Below are 6,127 nucleotides of genomic sequence, written 5' to 3' on the forward strand. Positions count from 1 at the left end.
CTATTGCCCAGGCTGGAGTGCAATGGCTTCATCTCGGCTCACTGCAACCTCCACCTCCCCAGTTGAAGCAATTCTTGTGCCTCAACATCCCGAGTAGCTGGGATTACAGGCACCCGCCACCATGCCAAGCTAATTTTTATATTTTTAGTAGAGACGTGATTTCACTATGTTGGCCAGGCTGGGATTACAGGCATGAGCCACCGCACCCAGCCAGTATCCATGTCTTGCCAGCCCCACCTCACTCCCCAGGTTTTCCCCTTAAAAGCTCTAGATCTTGAATGTCCTTGGCTTTTTGAAGCTCTGGTCCGGAAGAACCCATTTTTATAACTATCTCGAGAGTCCATAGGTTAGACATTCTATCCCTTGAATTCTAGTGGTGCTCTGAGAGTCAGCAAATGGACTAACCAAAGCCCAGCTTCTTTGCCCCACAGTATCCCTGTCTGAGACTGGGGCCTCTGATTCCCTGACATGCCATAGTTGCCAATACAGATAACCGTGATTCCGTGAGACACGGGTATATGTGTTTTCTCAAGATGTGAGAGCAAAAGCAATTAAAAAGGCATTAGTTGGGCTTTTGTGTCGACTTATGTTCTTAAAACTAATTATTTGTTCATTAAGGCTCCCAGCCTTCATCAGAGGCTTTGTCACGTGGAAATAGCTGACGAGCTCGACTTGTGGGTATGAAATGAAAGGCTTAGCAGAAGCAAAATATGCTCCACAATTATGAATGGCCTCTGTCTCTGAGGTAATCAGAACCAACATTCTCCATGAGACCTGCAAAGTTTGGGGTTAAAAATGAAGACACAATTCATGGTTGGCTTCTCAGCTCTTTGTGATGTGAAAATGAGCCAGAAGTTTTAGTATCCGGACTTTTGCATGCATCTTCTTGATGTGCTTCCAGTTATAGACCTTTGACCATTCTAGAAAGGTGGGATCAAAAGTATACATTAACCACAGTTATGAATTTCCTCTCTCACCTGAGATCCTATTAAAATGAAAGTAAAAGACCCATAAAAATTATAAACACAGATTGATAAAGACAACAAGAAGAGAGACATAAGCAGACAAGAGATATCAATAAATTAGCCAGGTGCAGTGGCTCATGCCTGTAATCCCCGCACTTTGGGAGGCCGAGGCAGGTGGATCACCTGAGGTCAGGAGTTCGAGACCACCCTGGCCAACATGGTGAAACACCGTCTCTACTAAAAATACAAAAAGTTAGCCAGATGTGGTGGCAGGTACCTGTAATCCCAGCTACTTGGGAGGCTGAGGCATGAGAGTCACTTGAACCCGGGAGGCGTCAGTTGCAGTGAGCCAAGATCATGCCATTGCACTCCAGGGTGGGCAACAAAAGTGAAATTCTGTCTCAAAAAAAAGAGATACCAGTGAATTTCTGGAAGCTAGGAAGCAGGTGGGTGGGTGATAACAGGTGAAGTAGTGTAGAGGAAGCCACACTAAGTGTAGACATGGAAATGGATGCAGTTCAGGAAGTAATCTGCCCTCCAGAACCCTGTAGTTGGGATTCAGAAATTTCAGATATAAATGGAAATGAAATATGAAGCTAAAATCAGAGTAGTTGAGTTGATTATCTCTACATAAAATATCTTAATCCACTCTTGGACCAAAACTCCTAGCAGCTACGTAGAGCTATCCGAGTAAAGTATCAAGGGGTCAATCTCAAGAAAATTTGATAGTCCATGTATTAGTTATCTATTGCTGCATAACAAATGTCCCCAAACGTAGTTACTTATAGCACACATATTTATTATCTTACAATTTCTGTGGATGAGGAATTTAAGAGTACCTTAGTTGGATGATTCTGGCTCAAGGTTTCTCATAAGGCTAAAGTTGAGATGTCATCCAGGGTTGAAGTTTTCCAACATGGCCATGTGCATTTGTTCATGTACTATCTATGGCTACTTTTATGCTACAATAGCAGAGCTGAGCAGTTGGAACAGAAACCACATGGCCACAAAGTCTTAACTATTTGGCTTAACTGGGGCTGGATGATCCATTTTCTAGACAGCACACTCATAGGGCTGTTGCCTGGAGGCCTCAGCTCCTTACCACATGGACCTCTCCACAGGGTTCCTTGAGTGTCCTCATGGCATGGCAGCTGACTTCCCCCAAGGGGGACAAGAAAGAAGAAATAGTTGCCTTTGATGACCAAATCTTGGAAGTCACAAATAGTCATGTTGGCCGTATTCTACTCAGCAGAATCAAGTCACTAAGCCCAATCCTCACTCAAGGAAAGCGGAATGAAGCTCCCTCTCCTGAAGGGGAGCATCCCCCAGAATCTGTGGATGTGTTTTAAAACAACCACACTCCAGGAAAACAGACCTCTGTATTCTGGTATTTCGGGGTCTTCCATCTCTAAAGCCAGCTCCTTTACCAACATTTTAGAGCAAATTCCACAATTTAACAAGGTCTCCTCATACTCATAGGCTACCAAAGCAACTCTATATTCCTTAATTTAAATGCAAATTGTCAACCAGGACACCAGATATTTTTAAAGAGAAAACAACTTGCAATAGAAAAGAGAATAACTCAACAATAATAAAGGAAAATTCTGACCCCTAAGGGATTAGAGACAATTCAGGAAATATAAGACAATTGGAAAAACACAAAAAACCTCTGGTATCTTCAGGAAGAATCCAGAAGATATTGCATCCATTATACAATAAAATAATTCTATAAAACAGAAACAATTAGAAAACAAAAAGGAACTGTTAAAATTAAAAAATATATGGCCAAAATTTTTTAAACATATAAAAGGATTGTTTTAAAAAGTCAAAACCAATAGTTCAGAAAAATACAAAAACAACAACAACAAAAAGAGATGAAAACGATGAGAGAGAGAAGAAAAAAGATATACTGAATAAATCTGGGAGGTTCAACAGGTATTGGTTACCTAAAATATATATATATAAAATTTAGAAAAGTAAGAAACTAAGAAACTTATCAAAGCTAAAGGACATGAATATCAGTGTTGGAAGTTTCACTAAGTGTTCAAGCATAGTCAACGAATAAAGAATAATACATAGACAGTTCACTGGAAAAATTTAAAATGTCAAGCATAAAAAGAATACCCTTTGACCTTCTAAAGCAGAGAGGTTGGCAAACTAAATTCATGAAGCAAATCTGGCCCACCACTTGTTTTTGTCAATAAAGTTTTATTGGAAATGGTTATGTCTGCTTGTTTATGTATTGCCTATGGCTGCTTTCCTGCTACAACAGCAGAGCCGAGCAGTTAGAACAGAAACCACATGCCTGCAAAGTCTAAACTATTTGCTATCTGGCCCTTTACAGAAGAAAATTTGCTGACCTCTGTTCTGAAGAGAAAACTTACAAAAAGAGAGAAAAGTTCACCCCCAAAAGCACAAAATCAACCTGGCATCAGAAACTTTTTGTCAGCCTCATTGAACGCCAGAAGGTAACGGGAAAATGCCACCAAGGTGCTGATGGAAAATAATTTTTCCTCTAAAATTCTATAGTCTATATTGAATGCCAAGATAATATAAAGGCATTTTCGGACAGCAAAGACTCAGAAGATTTACTTCCCATGTACCTTTTTAAAAAGTGACTTGAGGGTATGCTCTGGATAGACAAGGAAGTAAATCAAAAAACTAGGAAAGGATGCAGCAGAGAGTGGATTCACTAAAGCAACGTCCTTAGATGGCAGCCGTGCAGTATGCCTAGAAAGCATTCAGCAGAATTAGACCAGGAAGATGGAAATATGATGAGAGGGACAATTTGAACCATGTAATTCTGGCCTTGAGAATTCAGAAAAAGTTAACGAAATGATGGAGTAATGGTGGGGGAGCAAAGACAACTGCCACTGTGGAACTTCTGGATCCATAAGGAGCCTTGTGTGCTGCTGCAGGGACTTGAGACACCCTGAGTTATGGCCTGAAGAATAGGTCCACTTCCCAGGAGGGTTGTCCACTGACAGAGTCTGGCGTGTTCTTCCACCAGGAAATTCTGGTGATTGGACCGCCAAGGCAACTTCCCTCATGGTTAAAGCTCGTTTTTTTCACTAAAGGGGCTAGATAGATTTGGCTCATTTAGAACTGAAAACCTGCCAAGAATGACGAAGCTCAAGAGGAAGATTTCCTGTTTCCTGGCAAGTGCCAAACCAAGAGTACTCTTGCCTGTGGTCTGGAGAGAAAAGGGTGTGTGAATTCTGTGAGCACTGCCCACTAACTCTTGCTGGCTCCTGGGTTCTGGGTTTGGTGAAAGCAAAATCAGAGAAGGAAATTTGAAAACATTCTCCAGAAGTCCCAGATTCCCCCATCTTCTGGGATTCATTCCTCACTCCCACTAAGAGCCTCCTCCTCCCTCTCCTCCCTTAAGCCCACTCACTCTAGAAACTCTACAGTTCTTTTTTTTTCTTTCAAGTAGGCAAATAACCTTATTAACCTTTGTTTCAAACCTTATTTCCAGGCGTCTTCAGCTTAATTACCTACAAGTAATGAATTGTATGTAAGCAAAAGTTAATTGTATGTAAGCAAAAAGCTGCAGTGTCCAAGGCGCTTGGGCTTAAAAATATTAGAGATCTAGATTTTACCAGATCCATAAATCAACTTTATAAAGCAGTCAAGGCCAGGCGCAGTGGCTCACTCCTGTAATCCCAGCACGTTGGGAGGCTGAGATGGGTGGATCCCCTGCGGTCAGGAGTTCGAGACCAGCCTGGCCAACATGGTAAAACCCCATCTCTGTTAAAAACACAAAAAAATTAGCTGGGCGTGGTAGTGGGCACCTGTAATCTCAGCTACTTGGGAGGCTGAGGCAAGAGAATTGCTTGCACCCAGGAGGTGGAGGTTGCAGTGAGCTAAGATCACACCATTGCACTCCAGCCTGGGCAACAAGAGTGAGATTCTGTCAAAAAAAAAAAAAAAAAAAAGAAGAGTCCTAATGTAAAATAGCAGCTCCCAGTAATTTCTGCAGGTTTTATCTTCTTCAGAAGTTGGCTTAATTCAGTTTGCCTCATTCTTGGAAGCCTCATCAAAATTCTCTGCAAGAGCTGGAACTTCTTCATCATCATCCTCTCCAGTAGCAAGTGGTGCTTTTTCATCCACAGACTGTTTGGGCAGAACTTCAGCCCATCTTCCCAAACTAGCCAGACTGTCTGCATCTCACCGGCTTAAGATGTTGGGTAGCGTTTCTATCAGCTGCTGTGTCTCAGCATGGCCTGCAATGGTGAAAGAAGTGTTTGCTGCCAAAGATGCCTGAACTTTAGGATTGTTAAAGCGGTCTACTTTAACTTGTAAATTTATTCACCTCTTCAATCAATACCAGATATTGTTTTCCCCTAGCTTCTTTTTTTTATTATTATTATTATTATTTTTTGAGATGGAGTCTTGCTCTGTCACCCAGGATGGAGTGCAGTGGTGCGATCTTGGCTCACTGCGGCTCTACCCTGTGCCTCCCGGGTTCAAGCAATTCTCCTGCTTCAGCCTCCCGGGTAGCTGAGATTACAGGTGCCTGCCACAATGCCTGGCTAATTTTTTGTATTTTTTTTTTAGTAGAGATGGGGTTTCATCATATTGGCCAAGCTTGTCTGGAACTCCTGACCTCAGGTGATCCACCCACCTCTGCCTCCCAAAGTGCTGGGATTGCAGGTGTGAGCCGCTGTGCCGGCCCCTAACTTGTTTAAGAGCTGAAGTTTTTTTTATCATCTGCTGTAGCTGTTCTATGAACCACCTTCTTCTTTCTACAACCAATTTCTTTCCCACCAATGCATAGTTGTGCCTGAAGTTTGGCGGGTTTTTCCTAGTTCATGATTGTCTCTGTCATCTTGTCAGAGCAAAAAAGGGGCCATGCAGGGGACAGGTTGGCACCCAGGGTTCAAGCAGAGTTAAGCAAACACACATGGGGATGCAAGATGGCGGCTCTGCGATTCTTCCCTCATTCTTTAGAACAAAATAAATCTTTCTATGAATTTCCAGGCGTGTACATCCTCAGGCCTATTTTTTCAAAACCAAAGAGTTTATCAATATAGCCAAAGTCTATTTATCGAGAGATTTCACAACCAGTAAAAGTGGCTTTAAGATAGTTTTTAAATATATATTTTTTCTCTTTACCTGATTTCCATTTTCCCAGGTGAGGAAATTGAAGTCAGAGAGGT

General features: G+C 42.0%; 1 pseudogene; it reads right to left on the bottom strand.

The window, feature by feature from the left end:
* Positions 1–4,976: 4,976 nt before the first annotated feature.
* Positions 4,977–5,796, bottom strand: LOC100443088 (transcription factor BTF3-like; annotated as a pseudogene).
* Positions 5,797–6,127: the final 331 nt, after the last annotated feature.

The sequence above is a fragment of the Pongo abelii genome, chromosome 19 (assembly GCF_028885655.2).
Source record: "Pongo abelii isolate AG06213 chromosome 19, NHGRI_mPonAbe1-v2.0_pri, whole genome shotgun sequence".
Lineage (NCBI taxonomy): Eukaryota > Metazoa > Chordata > Mammalia > Primates > Hominidae > Pongo > Pongo abelii.